This window comes from Paroedura picta, chromosome 3 (assembly GCF_049243985.1).
Source record: "Paroedura picta isolate Pp20150507F chromosome 3, Ppicta_v3.0, whole genome shotgun sequence".
In the NCBI taxonomy this organism is placed as follows: Eukaryota; Metazoa; Chordata; class Lepidosauria; order Squamata; family Gekkonidae; genus Paroedura; species Paroedura picta.
The window spans coordinates 66,383,591-66,404,497 of NC_135371.1; the positions used below are offsets into that span (position 1 = coordinate 66,383,591).

At 46.5% G+C, this 20,907-nt stretch overlaps 1 protein-coding gene across 3 annotated transcripts in view; it reads right to left on the minus strand.

The window, feature by feature from the left end:
• N4BP3 (NEDD4 binding protein 3) overlaps positions 1-20,284 on the minus strand; it is a 38,685-nt gene extending 18,401 nt beyond the window's left edge. The window contains exon 1 of one of the 3 annotated variants that reach the window (XM_077326183.1): positions 20,068-20,284. The gene's annotated coding sequence lies outside the window, so the exon portion shown is untranslated. Of the gene's footprint in view, positions 1-779; positions 934-20,067 lie in introns of those variants that run through there. The other 2 variants (XM_077326182.1, XM_077326186.1) reach the window with 2 other exon arrangements.
• Positions 20,285-20,907: the final 623 nt, after the last annotated feature.

The following is a 20,907-nucleotide window of genomic DNA, read 5'->3' on the forward strand; positions in this document are numbered from 1 at the left end:
CCAAGATTTAAAGTTAAAATTGGACAGCTCTATAAATGGTAAGTAGAACAAGAATAATTGGTGTTGCACTGCTAGAAGAATATAAATATTTCATACCTCAGGGCTAAGTTCCATCCTATTATGAAAAATCGGGGTACTGCCTTTTTGAGGCACATCATTGCAGACTGTGTGCACCATGCATTAATTTTGCACCTCCCTCTGAAACCCTAGAGGCTGTTATGGTAAGAGACGAGCTTCTAAACTAAAGTGATGGGCCTTATGCAGTTAATATCTGTGCTAAGAATCAGGGCTAATAAATAGTTCCCTGCTATTAGAGACCTTCTGCCCTAACTACAGGCACTACTCACATCATGATGAAAACCTGATTCTGTCAGATATTGAAACTGGTATCTCCTTTTAAGATTTTTAAAGAAGTGGGCATATGTATTGGCAGAAATAGGCCAAAAAAGCCTGGGCATATTTGTGGTCTAATTAAGCAGAAAAGATAGAATATGGATAGAGGTCGCAAGTGAACAGGGTTAAGACAAACACTAAAACATGAAAGGCAGGTAAATTGATCGGGATCAAAACTAAGGCAGCATACAAAAGCTTGAATGTTATCCATGCTATTAAAAAGGACGAATGTACAAGCAACTTGCACAACATTTTTCTATGAGTCCAAGCATCTATGAGTCCAAAAATCTTAGTTTTGCACCCTGCTCTTATATTTCCTTATGCATATTGTGCAGCTTTGGACATTACCTAGTCCAAGAAGCATGGAAAGAGGATAAGCAACTCACTTGTGCACACTCTTCAGAGCTTCCATGTAGCATGTAAAGCTATCTGCAGTTTAGGGTCCAGAAGTCCACCATGGAGCATGCGCAAACATAAGGTACAGCAGGAAAGAACAGGAAGTTAGGGAGGGCAAGGTCCAAGTGGAACCAATCACATGGAAAAGAATATAGTAAGTCACTGATGATGCTAGGGTCAAGTGGCACATATGACACTGGCTAAGAAGTAACATTCTTGTTCAGTGGTCAACAGGACATAAGAAGAGCCCTGCTCAGTTAAACCAATGCTCCATCTGACCTACCATCCTGTTTCCTACAATGACTAACCAGCTCCTAGTAGTCCAAGTAAGGGGACAAAAGCCAACGTTTTTCTATTTTATTGACAGCGATTGTTTTCAGTGGTATATTATCTCTGAACATGGCGGTTCTACCTAATAGTGACTGAGAAAGTGCTGCCTAGAAGGATCCTCTCAATATGTAGAGACTTCCTACTTTGTCTGTGGGTGGCCCAATTTTGCTGCTTTCATAATCTGCAGGCTTATCTGCAGGAAATATCCCTTTTAAAGACATTCTGCTAATGGACATCATTGTATCCTGTGTCCACATATTCTGCAGTTTATACATACATACACACATATTATTTATATGCTCTGTGTGTGTGTGTGTGTGTGTGTAAGGCTGGACATATATATATCTGTAAACTGCTCCTATGGAGCGGTAAGAATAAAGCAGTAGGGGGTAGGTGGGAGGAGAAAGGGATGGGGGGAGTCCGTGATAAAAGCTCGGAGGGGCTAATCAGGAGCCGTGAAACTCCTGATTGTCTCCTCTGAGTGTCACTCTGGGGCCAATTGGCCACTTGGCCCGCCCTGGACTGCCTGGCGAGAGGCTTCGCCACCAGGAAAGGAGCAGGGCCGCCGCCACAAAGACGCAGCGGACCTGCTTCTTTCCTGCCGGCGAGGCAGGGACATTGGGCGGGGAGGGAGAGGGTGGGAAAGGAGCAGGGCCCTGCCAAAGGAGCCTTCGGCCCCGGCAAACGGACAGCCCCGACACATCACTGACACACTGGCCCTGTCTCTTTGCCACCCACGAAGCCCGCCTGCCTCCTGGACGCCACCTGCCTGAGACTGCCCCACAACAGCCCCGCCCAGGAAGCGCACTACACCCAAGGTAAGCTGACCTGTGGCCTACCCTTCCATTCTCCCCTGGGGGGGGTCCTCCCACCCCGCTGCTGCCCCCCCACACCCACTCACCCACCTCACTTTTCCGCCGCCCCCCATATTGCCTCTGCAAACCGCCACCTCTCCATCGCAGCTTCCCCACCCCCCAACACCCCCACACCCCCCCCAACACCCCCACCCACCAATGCTGCCTCCCACGCACTGCACTCTTCCCCCGGCCACCCTCCCCAACCGTCACCCTCACGCTCCCCCCCTCCGCTGCAGATCCCCCGACCCAGCCACCCACCCGCTGCTGTCTTCCGCCACCCACCCCCCAGAAGTCGCTCCCACAATCCGTCGCCGCTCCGCCCACCCCGAACACCCACCCCTCTCTACCCCATGCTCTTCCCCCGCCACCCCTCCCAATTTGCGCCCCCCTTGTGACTACACCCCCCTTCTTTCCCCCCCTCCCATTCCACCTGCCTGCCTGCCTTCCTTCCTGATTCCTCCCTTCTTGACTTTCAGACTTCCTCTATTTCTCTCCCTCCTGTCTGCCTCTCTCTCTCTCCCTCTCACTTGCTCGCTTTCGCCCTTCCTCTCTTTCTGCCTTTCTTCCTTTCTCCCTCCCTGCACCTAGACTCCCAGCCACCCACCCTTCTGTACCCCCAACTCTTCCCCCCCCTCATGTCCCGCCCCCCCTAGCGACGACCCCCCCTCGTGTCTTGACCCCCCCAACCCTTCCCCCCCTTCCTTCCATCACTGCCCGGTCCCCTTTCATGTCACCTAACTCCCTGCCTGCCTTCCTCCCTCCCTCCCAGCATTCACTTTCTCCTTCCTTCTTCCCTTCCTCCCAGAATTCACTTTCTCCTTCCTTCCTCCCTTCCTCCCAGAATTCACTTTCTCCTTCCTTCCTTCCTTCCTTCCTTCCTTCCTTCCTTCCTTCCTTCCTTCCTTCCTTCCTTCCTTCCTTCCTCTCTCTCCCCCTCTCACTTGCTCTCATTCTGTCTTCATGCCTTTCTTCCTTTCTTCCTTCTTTGTATCCATCCATCCACCCACACAGTGGGCTTAATATCTAGTATGTATGTATGTGTGTGTGTGTGTGTGTGTGTGTGTGTGTACACACTGTATGTATGTATATATACACACACACAGAGTTTTATATATATACATATGCATGCTGTATTAAGAAGCATTTTTTTCTTGGTCTGGAATCTACTACTTTTTAACTTCATTGGGTTCCCCAAATATTCTGGAAAAGGGAGACAAAGTTTTCTTTCTCCACTATGTATAATTTGATAAACATTGGTCATGAACTGAAAACCCCCAAGCTGAAACCTTTAGGGAAGGGGTTCCAACCCCTTGAACCTTTCAGTTACCCTTCCCTATACCTTCTCTAACTCTATATCCTTCCTGAAGAGGGTAACCAGAACAGTATTCCAAACACTACTGCAACACAGATCAATACAGGGACATAAGCTTCCGGTCACCAAAGGTTGAAAGCTATATACCTGAACAGCCCAATACTTGTGTGTGCTGTAAGCAAAAGGTTTTGGGGTCACAAAACAAGTACAAAGTCTTAAAGTTTCAAAGCATGTAGAAAATATTGCAGCCAGCACAAACTTTGCTTCCCTTATCACCTATCTATTGGTGTAAGTTTTTTAAAGCAGTAAGCTTTGGCAGTATACCCATCCTCTGGCTTTCAGGATTCAGTAGCATGGGTGAATCACAGTCTCTAAATTGCATAATGTACTTTGCCAGGTGCTTTTAAGAGGAAGTAGCCTGGCAGCTTAGGAGCTCTAGGGAAACATTAATCAAGGCCCTTTTGTGTGACCCTCCAAAGTTCCTCACACCCGTGGCCATGAGTAATAACCCATATTTGCTGAATAATTACCAAAATTCTCAGACTCTCCCTCACAATGTAGACTTCCCTGAAATCTCAACCAGAAGCCCAGGAAAGGCCATCAGCCCATCTCCTGGCCACTGTCAGCAAGTCCAAATCATGCTGATCACCCAAGAAGCAACTGAACATATCTCCATTATAACACCTAGGAATATTTTTTAATTATTATTATTATTATTTAGACTTTTATTCCACTCTTTCTTAGCAGGCTCAGGGTGGATCACAACATATTTGAAATCACATAAAATATACTATGAAATCACTAAAATACAAAATAAAATCTAATTTAGATTAACATTTCCAACACAAACTCCAATATTGCCCTTAAGATTCTTAACCTGGGATGGGGGTGTGTGTGCATGGTATGACCCTAAGGAGTATAGTTTGGCAGGTGCAGGCAGAGAGGCCAATGACATCAGATGTCAAACATCTATCCTCAGCTACAAGTCAGCTGGAACAGCTCTGTCTTGTTGCAAGCCCTGTGGAACTGTCTAAACTCCTGCAGGGCTCTGATCCCATTTGTCCGATAAAACCCCCAGTAAAAACTCCATTAAAAGAGGCAAAAAAAATCAAAATTAAAGCAGAAACAATATGGTGATAATACCTTCCCCCCCCCCCCCCCATCCATACCTCTGGGGGAAGAAAAGAGGCTCAAGATGACAAATGATTGTTGCATAACACCCGGGGGGGGGGCACCACTCTTCCTCACTGCCCCCGGCCTCAACCATAAACCTGGTGGAAGAGCTCCACTTTGCAGTCCCTGCAGAATAGAAAAAAGCTCCCGCAGGGCCCGCAGCTCACCCAGGAGTTCATTCCACCAGGTCAGGGCCAGGACCGAAAAGGCCCTGGCCCTGGTCGAGGCCAGACATGCTTCTCTGGGGCTTGGAATGACCAGTAAATTGTCACCCGCAAAACATAAGACTCTGCGGGGGGCATTGGGTGATAGGCAGTCCCTCAGGTATGTGGGTCGTAGACCACGCGGGGACTTAAAGGTTAGAAACAAAGCCTTGAACCAGAACTGGAAGGCAACTGGTAGAGTTACTGCAATTGGCAGAGCGTTCCACTAGGCTGGTGCCAAGGGCAAAAAGGCCCTGGCTTTGGTTGAGGCCAGTTTGATCTCTTTACTCTTCTCTGGGAACCACTTTAACACAGAAAGTTAGAATTGTCCTATGACAGCTCAGATCCTGATTTTTGTGCCAATCCAGTCTTGTATTCTAAAACTGCACATCATCATACTGCAGCTCACCAGTGCACAGCAGGACCCTGCACTGTTTGTCCAATGCCATCGCAGATCCTAGTCCTATACCAAATTCAGCTAATAGTAGTGTTTCCCCTATCTGTGTCCAGGAAAATTGAGGTACATAAGGGCATGTAAAGCCCTCTTTTGTAGCTGGCTCAGCTCCCAACCCTTTTTTTGCTGCTCAAATCACAGAATCCCACTCTCCCCCCCCCCAAGTATGGTATTTCATTTTGCTCCTGAATCTTTATCCATCACTACAACAATGAAATCATTGGACTTCTTCAAAGCAGAGTATTTTTTTGTTCTTCTATTCGGCTTCCCTCCCCATATTTGGCCCTCCACATTTTCCTACCTTCTCCCATCCCTTAGCTTTTCCTTTCTCCACTGTCAGCCAGTCTGTCCTACTGCCAGTCAGCTTTTCTGAAGCATCCCCCCTCTAACTATTCTCCATTCTCACCTGGAAATAATTCCCTATTTATTCCACTGCAACCTTTAGTCCCTCTTGGAGCAACTCATCAACTTTCTCTTCTATTCATGTTGATTTTTCTGGACTAATGACATGAGAGTAAAACAATCTGGTTTAAAAGCCATTTAGCTTCAAGTAATACAATTGAACAGCAAGACAGTGCAAAGGCAAATGTCCTTGTCAGAATAGCATACATTACTGCTGTATTGTTGCTACTGAACAGTTCAGTCTTCCTGTCTTGGGAATCCACAGTAATCCAGTGTGTGTAATCAGCATTCAAAGTGGCTTCCCTCTTCTTTCCCCGCCTTCAACATGCTTTCGTGGACCTGCAAGCTCGCCTATCTCCTTCTTTGCCTCCTGTTTCATTCCCTCTGCACCTTGCCGCCATTTTATTTTATTTTATTTTTGGTTGCATTAAGATGCATGATCGTTGTTAGAAATTAACACGCCCACAAAAAAAATAACAACAATTATTTCCATTTAGCATCTAAAATCAGCTTAGAATGACCACCTAATGTGTGTTCACTTAGGAACCCCTCTAATCCCACCAACCATGGAACCAGATGTGGGGCTTCCGAGATACGATTTCTTGTGTTTTTTTTTCTTTCTGTCTGATTGTTTTAAGACGCATGATTGTAATTATGATTATGTCCTCCCCACTACCATCCAAGGGCTTCTCTGAAAGTATTTGTGGCACTGCACTTGTTTTTCATTCAGCCTGCCTTTTTCCTACCTTTCTTTTTGTGGCGCAAACCAGAAATGGCGTCATTTCTCCACCCCTCCTTTTCGCCTTCTTCCTGAACAGGATCCCTCCTCAATCATTTCAACTTTACAGTACAAATTTGGAGTCCAGTGGCACCTTAAAGATGAACAAAGTTTTATTCCAGGTATAAGCTTTAGTGTGCATATACACTTCTTCGGTAACAAGCGTGCTCCATCTAGCTCCCATTCCTCAGGTACAAAGGTATCACAAAAGTATTAAATCAAACGTGAGAATGTGCGTTATTGTGCATGCACAAAGAAAAAAAAAAGAGGAAAAAAGGAAGGGGGCAGGGCTGCCCACCTCTGAAAAAAACATGGGAACACCTGCCTCTGAAGTTAATGTGAATGGCATGAAAAGAAAGCAAATCCTCATTATTGTCATTTGGAAACTACATGTGCAGATGGCCAGGTGGAAATGCGAAGTTGACCTCCAAAGACCAATATGAAGGAGACCTGGAGAAAATGGACAACTGTGGAAATGGCCTAGGAGATTGATTGTGTTAGGCTTGGAACTGTGTACGCAATGATCCCCTTTTAATCACAGAACTTATGTTTTTGTTCTTCATGTATTGGGGACACTGTTCACATGATAGTCCTGAAAGAGTAGACAGAAGGAAGTAGCTACTGTGTCCTGTATCCTTCTCATTCTAAAAATAGCAATGTTACAGGAAACAGCTTGTGACACCCCCAGGCAAGTAGGGCTGACTATGTTCAGAGCATTCAAGGTCAGAAGCAAACCCCAGACATTCCTTTGAGTATGAGTATTCTCAGCTTTGGCTCTGCACTGATCATCAATTCCCTTTCAGAAAGAGAAGCTAGTCAAACACTCAAAGGAGGTTTCCCAGACACCCGAATCCCATTCATACTGGTGCTTGAGTGCACATGTCCTCCTGACCCCAATAGGCTTGACTGTCCTGAAAACTACCTTCAGCCTGAAAAGAACCAAAAAAGACACCACACACAAACCAGATATTTGTCCTTAATTACCACACAACTATAGTAAAAACATCATTGCTTTTTTGCCTACACCATTTAGAATTACATGGTGAAGAAGACTAAGATGGTGTATAATGTATATAACTTCAAGAGTATACATTTTCATGGCTAAGTTAAAAAAAAAAAACATTAACAGAGAGAAATGCTGCTTTGAATTCCCACAAACAATTCTGTAAAAGTCAATAAGTCTTTGGAATCCTAACACATGAACCTGCATTATACTGAAAAAAAATCAACAGTCTAGTAGAATCTTATGATCTACACCAGGGGTAGTCAAACTGCGGCCCTCCAGATGTCCATGGACTACAATTCCCAGAAGCCCCTGCCAGCATTCGCTGGCAGGGGGCTCCTGGGAATTGTAGTCCATGGACATCTGGAGGGCCGCAGTTTGACTACCCCTGATCTACACAATTCATGTCAAATGCTCCCACAAGTGTTGTTACTTTTTAAGGTGCTACTGGACTTTTGCTCTTTTTGGCCCATTATGCATGGGCCATAATGCCCACACTGGCAGTCGCAGCGCTTCGGGGAAAATCCCCAATAATGCTCGCCGCCTCCACCAGCACAGATGTGTCCTGGCCCAAGGCTCCAGAAGGCCCATGTTAAGAAAACATGGGAACTTCCGCAGCTTCCTGGGTACGCCGGGGGCCTGCAGGGGCTGAGGCGGGCCAGCGCTGTGCATAATCGCCCCGACCTGCGGTTTGACTTCAGGGACACCTCATGCCCCTGTGGACTCCGTGGCCCCTCCCCTCTGGCCCCTCCCCCCTGCCCCCCACCCGTCACTTCGCTTACCTCGGCCAGCAGCGATCTGGCCCCCGCGTAACGCGTGCCCGCTACACCAGGGCAGCCCAGCATGCCCCGCCCCTGTGCGTACACGGGGAATGGCGGGGCATTGTGCCCTGCCACAACGGCATGGCGGCAGCGCAGGGTAGCTGCTGCCGTGCATAAAAGGTCTTCTGCTGCTACAGACTAGCATGGCTACCCTTCTTACATGATACTGAGTCAGTCAGATTACAGGCCTTTATAGTCAAGGGTTGTACTAACTGACAGTCACCCTCCAAGGTTTTGTAGAGAACAGGATCCTGAGACCTTTTCTAACTGCAGATACCAAGGACTGAACATGGAACCTTCTTCATGCAGAACATTCACTTTACTACTGAGTTATTGAGTTAATGTGCCACCTACAGAAGTTGTGCTTACAAAATGGTATGCATAATCTAATACTTCTGAATTTCTAAAAACCAAAGCTTTCTTTTAAAATAATGTTTGAGATTGTAGAGACAGATTTGAATGACTAGAGGCAATGTGCCAGTAACCCAGGGGGTGAGTAGGTGTGGATCTTGTGTGCAATGCATGACCTTTAGTTAATGTTCTTTTCGGTCATCCATACTTTTCCTCATAGTCCTTTGCCAAAGACATTTTAAATACTGCAAGAAACCAGATCTCAGATAAAACACACATGATCCAGGCTCAGAGCAACGCAACCTATTCCTTGCCATCATATCCACTATGCAGATAAAAAGGAGAGTAAAATATCAATACATCTGCTTATAGTGCAGCACACCAAAACCATTCTTACAGGGGGAGAAGATGTCATTACGTTAATGTCTGCCTGTAACCATGTGTATAAAGTGACATTAAACTGTGATTGACATATGGCGACTTTAGCAAATGAGGACAGATGGTTTGACATTGGCTTCCTCTCTGCAGAGTCTTTCTTGGTGGTTTCTCCTCTAAGTACCAATCCTGCTTAGCTTCCAAAGTCTGATGAGATCAGACTAGACCATGCTGCCTTCCCTCCCTTCTGCTTGCAACTTACTCACTGTTATATTACATCAGATCATAAGACAAGGTCAAAACCAAATGGATATGTCTTGGTTTGTCTGATAATTCCTTGTGAAAGAAGAAGGGTGATCTCCTCAATCCAACACACTCAAGCATTATAAAGCTCTTGTTTGATTTTATAGCACCACAAACATAGCTTGGATTCCCTTGCCAAGACTAAGGAACATGAGCCTTCAGGGAGAGCGGTATATAAATAAATAAAACAAACAAACAAACAAACAAATAAATAAATAAGCAAAAAAGCTTTACTTCTATCTCTGTTGTTCCCAATTTTTATTTGATTTGATTTTTGCATTGTTTTGCTAATACCTACCAAATAGAATCAGGCTAAGATTAAGCCACCCGAAAGGTGTGTAATTTATGGTAATGAAACATAAATGTTTATTCTTACCCAAGCCAATTTAATTTCTGATCTGAGTTATAATACTAAGACTTTATTTATGGTACTGCTTCATGATCTGACTAATCACTATATTTGGGGCTAGGAATTCCTGCCCTAGTGATCAGTGAGCCCAGTGCTTTGATGTTCCCCTACATTGTGGGTCTTGGCTTGCAATATGAATCATCTCAATCTATTTTTGCAGTGCACCCTCTCTTTGCTTTAGGAACACTGTGGTCTGGATTGTATAGATTGATCTTAGGGGAGGGGCCATGTTCCTTGCTGCACAACATGACCTTGCTGTTTCCTCCAGTCCAATGGATTGCTACCGTTGATAATAAGAATTTGAGGCTAGACTGCAGCAACATACTTATTGGCTGTTGGTACATGCCAAGAGGACCACGGGGGTGTGGCAGATGCCTATCACCTATTCTGGATATCCCTTATGGAATTCTTTGGGGCTCCATCTTGTCTCTTTTATACTGAACCACATTGTGGCTTCTTGAGTGAAGATATGGAAACAAGTATCTTCAGGGCACTGATAATTGCACAATTTCAGTTCCTATGGTCTGGAGCAGTGGTTCTCAACCTTTTCTTCACCGTGACCCCAACTTCATCACCGAAGACCAGCGGGGACCCAGCCGGAGGAGCTGCCAGGTAGCCCTACGGAGGCGCTTCTGCCAGCCCCGACACTTGTGGCCATAGGCGACCCCCCACAGGAGGTGAGTGGAGGGGGGCGAAGGCCCTTCCTGGGAGAGTGGGCTGCTGCCACCACCGCATCCACATTGCTCGTTCTCCCGCTCCGGGCCGGGCTTGGGAAAGCGTCTTGCTCCCCTGGCTCACCGCTTCTCTCCTTTCTCCCTTCTTTTAACTGCGGGGGGGGGGGGTGTCCTGCAGCGGCCCTGCTGCAGAGCGCGCGGGGTTTGCTGGGTGGGATGGGGCACTTTGGACCCATGAGGGGAGGCAGTCACTTTCATGCCAGCTCTGAAAGAGCTGGGCAAAGCATTTCAGTGCATTGCTCAGCAGGTTCCGGCGCAATCCTCCGGGCAGGCTGGGCAACTACAGAAGGAGCCAGTAGGGTGCTGGAAATGCATGTGCGCATGCATGCACACAACAATCAAGGTGGCACCACATGCCTCCACATGCTGCCGCCTGCCACCATGGCGAGGGGCAAGCTGGTGATCCCAGGAAAGAGGCCAGGCGACCCCAAATAGGGTCCTGATCCTAAGGTTGAGAACCACTGGTCTAGAGCACGTTAACGAAAGCAGAATCCAGACAGCACAAAGAATATTTGTCAGATGGAGCAGACACCTGCCAATGATGGAAGTCCTCCCTTTGCAGATGACTACTATAGAGAAGGGACCTCAATGGGTCATCTAGTCCAACCAGCTGCACTATGCAGGACACTCACAACCTTATCGCCCATCCACTGTAACCTGCCATCCCCTTGAGCCTTCACAGATTCAGCCTCTCCGTCAGATGGCTATCCAGCCTCTGTTTAAAAATTTCCAAAGATGGAGAACCCACCACCTCCCGAGGAAGCCTGTTCCACTGAGAAACCACTCTAAATGTCAAGAACTTCTTCCTGATGTTTAGACGGAATTTATTTTTAATTATTTTCATCCCATTCATTCTGGTCTGTCCCTCTGGGACAAAGGGGAACAACTCTGCTCCATCCTCCATATGGCACCCTTTTAAATACTTGAAGATGGTTATCAAATCCCCTCTCAGTCATCTCTGCTCTAGGCTAAAAAGACCAAGCTCCCCCAGCCTTTCTTCATACATCTTGGTCTCCAAACCCCTCACCATCTTTGTTGCCCTCCTCTGGACACGCTCCAGTTTGTGTACATCCCTCATCAACTGGGATGCCCAAAACTGAACACAGTACTCCAAGTGAGGCCGAAACAGAGCAGGGAAAAGTGGTACCATCACCTCCTGTGATCTGAACATGATACACCATTTGATATAGGGTTATGTGCGGCGGCATACAAATCAGCTGTTCCAGGCCGACGCAGCCAGTTTTTCTGACCATGGGACTCTACCCAACATACCTCTTAGTCTGTTAAAATTGGCTTTCCTGAAGTCCAGTCTATACATCCGACTATGTAAAGATTTTCTCTTTCCCACAATTGAAAATTCCAAAAGCACATGGTCACTACTACCAAGTGTGCCTACTACTTCTACCTCATCTACCACATCTTCCCTGTTGATAAGAATCAAGTCTTACAATAGCAGACCTCCTGGTTCCCCTCTCTACTTTCTGGGAAATGAAGCTATCAAGAAGACAAGTTAAGAATATAACAGAGTTTGTATTTTTAGCAGACTTGGTCCTCCAACCGATATCTGGGTAATTGAAGTCCCCCATGACGAGTGTTTACCCCCTTTTTGAAAATTGTGTAATTTGGTCTAGCATTATCTCATTCAAGTCCTCTGACTGGCTTGGTGGTCTATAGCAGACCCTCACAAGAATACCACTCTCATTTCCTACTCCTTTTATAGTTATCCAACTATACTCAATTGAACTTTCATGCTAGGTACCTGTATTTCTTAGAATCATAGAATTGGAAGGGGCCATACAGGCCATCTAATCCAACCCCCTGCTCAACGCAGGATAAGCCCAAAGCATCCAAGAAAAGTGTGTATCCAACCTTTGCTTGAAGACTGCCAGTGAGGGGGAGCTCACCACCTCCTTAGGCAGCCTATTCCACTGCTGAACTACTCTGACTGTGAACATTTTTTCCATGATATCTAGCCTATATCGTTGTAGTTGTAGTTTAAACCCATTACTGCGTGTCCTTTCCTCTGCAGCCAATGGGAACAGCATCCTGCCCTCCTCCAAATGACAACCTTTCAAATACTTAAAGAGGGCTATCATGTCCCCTCTCAACCTCCTTTTCTCCAGGCTGAACATTCCCAAGTCCCTCAACCTATCTTCATAGGGCTTGGTCCCTTGGACCCAGATCATCCTCGTTGCTCTCCTCTGTACCCTTTCAATTTTATCTACGTCCTTCCTGAAGTGAGGCCTCCAGGTGTGGTCTGACCAGTGCCGTATACAATGGAACAGTATACAGTACTCCAGGTGTGGTCTGACCAGTGCCGTATACAATGGAACTATGACATCTTGTGATTTGGATGTGATGCCCCTGTTGATACAGCCCAAAATGGCATTCGCCTTTTTTACCGCTGCATCACACTGCCTGCTCATGTTTAGTTTACAATCCACAAGTACCCCAAGGTCTCGTTCACACACAGTGTTACCTAGAAGCGTATCCCCCATCCAGTAGGCATGCTTTTCATTTTTCTGACCCAGATGCAGAACTTTACACTTAACTTTATTAAATTGCATCTTGTTCTCATTTGCCCATTTTTCCATTGTGTTCAGATCTCGTTGAACTCTGTCTCTATCTTCTGGAGTATTTGCCAGTCCTCCCAATTTGTTGTCATCTGCAAACTTGATGAGTAGTCCCTCCACCCCCTCATCTAGATCATTAATAAATATGTTAAAATACCGGACCGAGCACCGAGCCCTGAGGTACCCCGCTACTCACCTCCCTCCAGTCTGATGAAACACCATTGACAACAACTCGGTTCTCTAACCAATTCCCTATCCACCTAACTATCTGAAAATCCAGATTGCAGTCCTTCAATTTATCCATCAGAACATCATGGGGAACCTTATCAAAAGCATTACTAAAATCCAAGTAAACGACATCAACCGAATTTCCACGATCCAGCAAACCTGTCACTTGGTCAAAAAAGGAAACCAGGTTGGTCTGACAGGACCTGTTGGAGACAAATCCATGCTGACTTCCTTGGATCACCAAATTGTCCTCCAGATGTTTGCAGATCGCTCCTTTTAATATCTGCTCCATTATCTTACCAACAACAGAGGTCAGACTCACTGGTCTGTAGTTGCCCAGGTCATCCTTCCTCCCTTTTTTGAAGATCGGAATAACGTTTGCTCTCTTCCAGTCCTCCGGGACATCTCCAGTCCTTAAAGAGGTCCCAAAGATGATGGACAAGGATTGTGCAAATTCTCTGGAAAGTTCTTTGAGCACTCTCAGGTGCATTTCATCCGGCCCAGGGGATTTGAGCTCATCCAGTGCAGCTAAATGCCTCTCAACAACCTCTCTGTCCATGTCAACCTGCCACCCAGACACTATCTCTTGGTTACTGCCATCTCTAGATGTGCCTAAACCCTTTGACCTGTGGGAAAAAACAGATGTAAAATAGGCGCTGAGCCTTTCTGCTTTCTCTGTATCCTCTGTTAGAGTTTGTCCATCCGCAGCCAACAGTGGGCCTATTGCCTCCTTTACTTTACATTTGCTCCTCACATAACTGAAAAATCTTTTCTTGTTACAGTGGGCTTCCCTGGCCAATCTTAGCTCACTCTCAGCTTTGGCCTTTCTGATGATTGATCTACAGTGCCTAGTAACCTGTAGGTACTCTTCTTTAGAGCTCTGTCCTTCCCTCCATTTCCTGAACATTTCCCTTTTCTTTCTTAGTTCCTCTTGAAGTTCTCTGTTCATCCAAATAGGCTTCTTAGAGCTCCTGCAGTGTTTTCGTCTTTCTGAGATAGTCATTGATTGAGCATGCAATAGCTCTTGTTTGAGTAGCGCCCACCCTTCACACGCTCCCTTCCCTTCCAGCATTCTCGTCCATGGTATGACACTCATCATGTCTCTGAGCTTATTAAAGTTTGCCCTACGAAAATCCAAGTTTATTAAAGTTTGCCCTACGAAAATCGTTGTACTTGTAGTTTAAACCCATTACTGCGCATCCTTTCCTCTGCAGCCAACAGAAACAGCATCCTGCCCTCCTCCAAGTGACAACCTTTCAAATACTTAAAGAGGGCTATCATTTTCTGCAGGCTGAACATTCCCAAGTCCCTCAACCTATCTTCATAGGGCTTGATCCCTTGGCCCCAGATCATCCTCGTCACTCTCCTCTGTGCCATTTCAATTTTATCCACATCCTTCTTGAAGTGAGGCCTCCAGAACTGCACACAGTACTCCAGGTGTGGTCTGACCAGTGCAATGGGACTATGACAAATGGCATTTGCCTTTTTTACCGCAGCATCACACTGCCTGCTCATATTTATCTTACAATTCACAAGTACCCCAAGGTCTCATTCACACACAGTGTTACCTAGAAGCGTATCCCCATCCAGTAAGCATGCTTTTCATTTTTCTGATCCAGATGCAGAACTTTACACATCTTTATTAAATTGCATCTTGTTCTCATTTGCCCATTTTTCCATTGTGTTTAGATCTCATTGAACTCTGTCTCTATCTTTTGGAGTATTTGCCAGTCCTCCCAATTTGTTGTCATCTGCAAACTTGATGAGTAGTCCCTCCACCCCCTCATCTAGATCATTAATAAATATATTAAAAAGTACCGGGCCGAGCACTGAGCCCTGAGGTACCCCGCTACTCACCTCCCTCCAGTCTGATGAAACACCATTGACAACAACTCTTTGAGTGCGGTTCTCTAACCAATTCCCTATCCACCTAACTATCTGAAAATCCAGATTGCAGTCCTTCAATTTATCCATCAGAACATCATGGGGAACCTTATCAAAAGCTTTACTAAAATCCAAGTAAACGACATCAACCGAATTTCCACGATCCAGCAAACCTGTCACTTGGTCAAAAAAGGAAACCAGGTTGGTCTGACAGGACCTTTTGGAAACAAATCCATGCTGACTTCCTTGGATCACCAAATTGTGATGGAATCACTGATTGGTTCAAACACCAATGACAACAAAGTATAAGTATAAAGATTTATACTTCATAAGTATAAAGATTCTTAACATATATTGCTACACCTCGCCCCTTCTTTCTTGTCTATCCCTTTTGAATAGATTGTACCCCTTGATTCTAGTATTCCAATTGTGAGTATTATCCCACTAAGTTTCTGTGATTCCTATTGGGTCATAGCTCCCTTCCTCTATTAGGACTACTAGTTCCTCCTGCTTGTTTCCCATACTCTGTGCATTAGTGTAGAGATACCATCATCCTTTGTGTGCCTCATGGTTTTGGTTTCTGAACGTAAGCTAGTAAAGGTATCCCCTGTGCAAGCACCGAGTCATGTCTGACCCTTGGGGTGACGCCCTCTAGCGTGTTCTTGGCAGACTCAATACAGGGTGGTTTGCCATTCCCTTCCTCAGTCATTACCATTTACCCCCCCCCAACAAGCTGGATACTCATTTTACCGACCTCGGAAGGATGGAAAGCTGAGTCAACCTTGAGCCAGCTGCTGGGATCAAACTCCCAGCCTCATGGTCAGAGCTTCAGACAGCATGTTGGCTGCCTTACCACTCTACGCCACAAGAGGCTCTGTAAGCTAGTACTTCCCTGCTTATGTAACATTCCCTGTAGATTTGCAATCTTCTTGGCATCACACGAAGTTCTGAATTTATGTCTCACTCCCCCTTTGTGTCTAGTTTAAAGCCCTCTTCACCAGGTGTGCAAGGGTTGTCTTGAGCCAGTTTGGTGTAGTGGTTAGGAGTGCGGACTTGTAATCTGGCATGCCAGGTTCGATTCTGCACTCCCCCACATGCAGCCAGCTGGGTGACCTTGGGCTCATCACAGCACTGATAAAACTGTTCTGACCGAGCAGAGATATCAGTGCTCTCTCAGCCTCACCCACCTCACAGCGTGTCTGTTGTGGGGAGAGGAAAGGGAAGGCGACTGTAAGCCGCTTTGAGCCTCCTTCGGGTAGGGAAAAGCGGCATATAAGAACCAACTCTTCTTCTTCTTCTTCCAAAAATACTTTTCCCGTCCCTTGTGAGGTGCACACTATCTCCTGATAGTAGCCCCTCATATTGACTTTGTAGACCATGACCCAGAAATCCAAACCTTTCCTGACAACACCAGTCACGTAGCCAGTCATTTACTTGCATGATTTTTCTCTCTCTTCCTAAGCCACGGCCACTTACATGAAGGACTGATGAAAACACAACCTGCACTCCCAGGTCCTTTACCTTTTCCCCCAGATCTACAAAGTCTTTCTTAATATGTTCCATGCTCTGCTGGGCAGTATTATCTGTTCCCACATGGATGAGGGGTAATGATCTGTGGGCTTGATGAGCTTGTTCAGCCGTTCTGTGACATCCTTGATGTGTGCACCAGGTAGGCAGCAGACCTCTCGAGACAACAAGTCTGGTCTACACACTTTGGCCTCTATGCCTCTCAACAAGGAATCCCTAATTACCAGTACTTATTTCTTTGTACCCATGGAAGCAGACCTAAAACTCTTACCTGTGGTGCCTGTGAAGTGTTTCCTGAGCTTCGTGGTGGGGTCGGCGGAGGAGAAGACTTAAAACTCTCACCTGTAGGAGCCTGTGAATTTTTTCCTGTTCTATGATGGGCCTTGCTCTTCATGGGGGATTGCACATGCTCCTGTGTTCCTGAATCAGTCTCTTCAGGCAGACCTTGGAACCGATTGCTGAGCATCAGTGGGTCAGACCTTCTCCTTATTCTTCTACTCCCATGTGTAAGATCCTTCAGTTTATTACTCTCCTGTGTTAGGTGCTCCTGATTTTGTTTTGATAGCTTTCCCTCCTTCTGCAGTGTATTCAATCATTTCTCTAATCCACGGATTTTCTCTTCCAGCAGAGCCACTAATTTACACTTGCTGAACCCATTGTGGCACCTAAGCAGTAGGTAAACGGCTATAGTTTCCTTTCTTTTCAGACAGACCTATCATCATTCACACCTTTGTCCGTTCCAGTCTGATCACTATACTGGGGAGGGGGGGCTGCCTTTGTATATAGAGACTATGACAGGTATGGAATGTAATGGGTTGTCCCATCTATGGCAGGTAAGAAATAGAGTCTCACAATTTATATCACAATTTATATCACAATTTATACCACTTATACTGTGATACAATTAGCATTAATGATTTTCACCTATAAAATCCTAAATGTTATGTTCCCCATGTTCCATCATGATCCCTACAACTGACAAAAAGTACCTTGTATTCATATATCACTAAGGGTACACAGAAGGGTACACTCTTTGCAAATGGTAACAGAGGTTGTGAAATTCCTTTTCCTGTAGGTTCATTAGAGCCCTTGGCTCTATTTTGAAAAAGTAGAATGCAGGCTTTTAAAATTAAAAGACTAGCATTTAGTTGCTGACACAAAGCAAGCAGGAAGCTCACTGTATTCTACTAAACAGTAAAAAATGTATTGTTATTTATCCTGAGCATCTGGGATAGAGCAGAACATGAGCTAAAATAAATAGGAAGACCTACATCGTTCCAGATGAGCAAGTCAGGATGTACGCTTGCCTTGTCACTTATGGAGCACAAAAGTAAAACCTGTTATGACACGTTTTGAAAAATAAGGAGGCCAGAAATCCAAGCTAATGACTGGTTAACATGGGACATAACCATGTTATTACATGCAAAGAACTCTTCTGAGGAAGAACAAAAATTGTACTTTTCACACTTTTTTCAGGTGGTCTCTTCTAAGAAGAAGGCTAGAATCGTAGAGGAAAGGGAGCCACCTCAAGCATTCGCTTCATTCTAGGGCAGTGGTCCCCAACCTTTTTATCACCGGGGTCCAGTCAAAGCTTGACAATTTTACTGAGGCCCGTGGAGGGGGGTAGTCTTTTGCCAAGGGACGTCGCTGCCACCGCCTGAAGCCCTGCTCCGCTTGCTTTCCTGCCGGTGCCCCTAAATTTCCGCTGTCTGCTGGGGGGCGCTGCCAGCAGTAGCTGCACAGTGCCATGCTGAGGGGGAGCCCCAGCCATGGTGGGCGCCGGAGAGTACCAAAAGTGAGCTGGTGGCAGAGTGGCAGGGCAGCCCCCAAGGCAGCAGCCGGAGAAGAGGACGAAGAGGAGCCGCGGCCCGGTCCCAGTCCCCAGACCAGGGGTTGGGGACCACTGTTCTAGGGAACCATCCTGGTATTTCATGGCTGCACAACAGGAGCCTATGGGTGGGATTCACTGTCCTCTTATGAAAGCGGCCATGTGGAATAAAATGACGGTCTTCATGGTTCCTTGTGAATAACAAAGACCACAGGAAAAAGTGGAAGAGAAAAGGATTACATACAATACAGATAGCATACATACATGCAACAGAAGCTTCCAGATTAATCTGAAGCCAGTTTGGTATAGTGGTTAGGAGTACAGATTTCTAATCTGGCATGCCAGGTTCAATTCTGCACTCCCCCACATGCAGCCAGCTGGGTGACCTTGGGCTTGCCACAGCACTGATAAAACTGTTCTGACCAAGCAGTGATATCAGGGCTCTCTCAGCCTCATCCACCTCACAGGGTGTCTGTTGTGGGGGGAGGAAAGGGAAGGCGATTGTAAGCTGTTTTGAGACTCCTTCGGGTAGTGAAAAGTGGCATATAAGAACCAACTCTTCTTCTTCATTAAAAATAACAGCCACACCCTGATTCCAGGCAAACAGCTGCCTGAAGTGATTCTATTTATTTAACTATCATATGGCAAGTATGTAATATAGCCAGGAGATGCTATGATTGCCTGGCTGTCCGGCAAGACATCCAGAGATGGTTTGCCATTGCTTGGCCCCCCAGGGCTAGGCAGGGGTGACCCTGCTAGGCTTCCAAGATCTGACAGGATTGGGCTTGCCTGGGCTATCCAGGTCGGTTATGTATGGTTTCTGTTTTGCAAACCGCACATAACATGAATTAAAAGATTTTTTTAAGTTTACACCTCACCATCTTCAATCCTTGATTTTAAGTGCAAAGGAGTTATAGGGGCTATAAAGGAATCCTTAATCCACAGTAAATGATACCACACACAAAACAGCTTTGGGGGAGGGGGTCGTGTATTGTTTTCTTTCATACTCGTGTATCAGTAAGAAGGAAAACTGCTTAACCCTAGAGGTGTGGCAAACTCATATTCACTGAGGGTAAATTATCAGGGTGTTTGACAGCAAGAGAATCTGTAATGCCACTAGCCTAGCTTGATAAACTCAAAGGATAAAGGCAGAGCCCGGGCAGGCAAGGAAGCACACACATCAAAACTATAATGCGTTCCGGTTTATCCAGATCTACGACTAATTAGAAAACTATCACGGAATGAATGTCACAATACGAAGTTCTCTAGGAGGCAACCTCTGCACCAACAGAAGTTCTCAAGCAAATCGGGTACCATCGCACATGCCGAATATTTTTGCTGCGCAGACTATTTACTACGCAGTTTCAATAAAGGATCGCCCTCACTTGGGGGGACGGAAGTCGCACAGACACACACAATTCAAAGTTGACTCTTGGTTCTCTCTCAATCTGGGACATTCCACTCCTGCTGGGTTGAAAATCTGCAAACTAGCCGTCTTTTTCGCTATCGGTGGGGTCGGCGCGGCTCGCGGCCGTGTTCGGAGACGAGCAGGGAACCACGTGCGAAAAATAAGGGGACTCAATCGACTCTGGCACAGGGTTTGGGGCAGGGGGAAAGGAATGCTGGTGTCCGAACAGAGCCGGAAACAAAGAACCACTCGGCCGGCCGGATCTCAACAGAAACCGGACCCAACAACGCTTCCCCGAGGAGTGCGGCGGCCACTTCTGACTCACCATGTTTGCAGCGTACAGACCCGACCGCTAGACAGACCAGATCACAGCCAGCTCTCCTCTGTCCGCCGGCAGCCCCTGAGTCAAGCTTTCCTTCCCTCGCTGAGATTTGAACACCCCACTGCAGGCACTGAGCCCGGGAGGCGCTGGCTGAGGAGGAGACAAAATCCGGTCTGGATTCAGCTCAGCTTGTGCGCCTACCCACGTCTTAGAACGAAGCAAAGGCCGTGCTTCTGCGCTCCAAGGATAGCAGGAAAGCCCGGCCTGGAGTTCTCCCAAACCCAGCCTCCTGTGCCAAGGTGGAGGCGGCAGGGAAGGCTGCAGTGTATTTCGGTATCCGTTTATTGCGGGTGTAGCCCTATTGACTAGTGAGACTAAAGAGGCCAAGCCAATTGCCCCCTGGGAGCAAGAACTATTACAGCTCCTGGACAGAGGAGTTCAGTACCACTGAACCTACAGAAAACAATGACTTATAGGGGTGGGTGGGTTAAAATTTATTTAGGTTATGTATAGTCCACCTTTCTCACTGAGACTCAAGGCAGATTAAGGGTAAAGGTATCCCCTGTGCAAACACCGAGTCATGTCTGACCCTTGGGGTGACGTCCTCTAGCGTTTTCATGGCAGACTCAATACGGGGTGGGTTGCCAGTGCCTTCCCCAGTCATTACCGTTTACCCCCCAGCAAGCTGGGTACTCATTTTACCAACCTCGGAAGGATGGAAGGCTGAGTCAACCTTGATCCGGCTGCTGGGATTGAACTCCCAGCCTCATGGGCAAAGCTTTCAGACAGCTGCCTTACCACTCTGCGCCACAAGAGGCTCTACAAGGCAGATTACGACGTGCA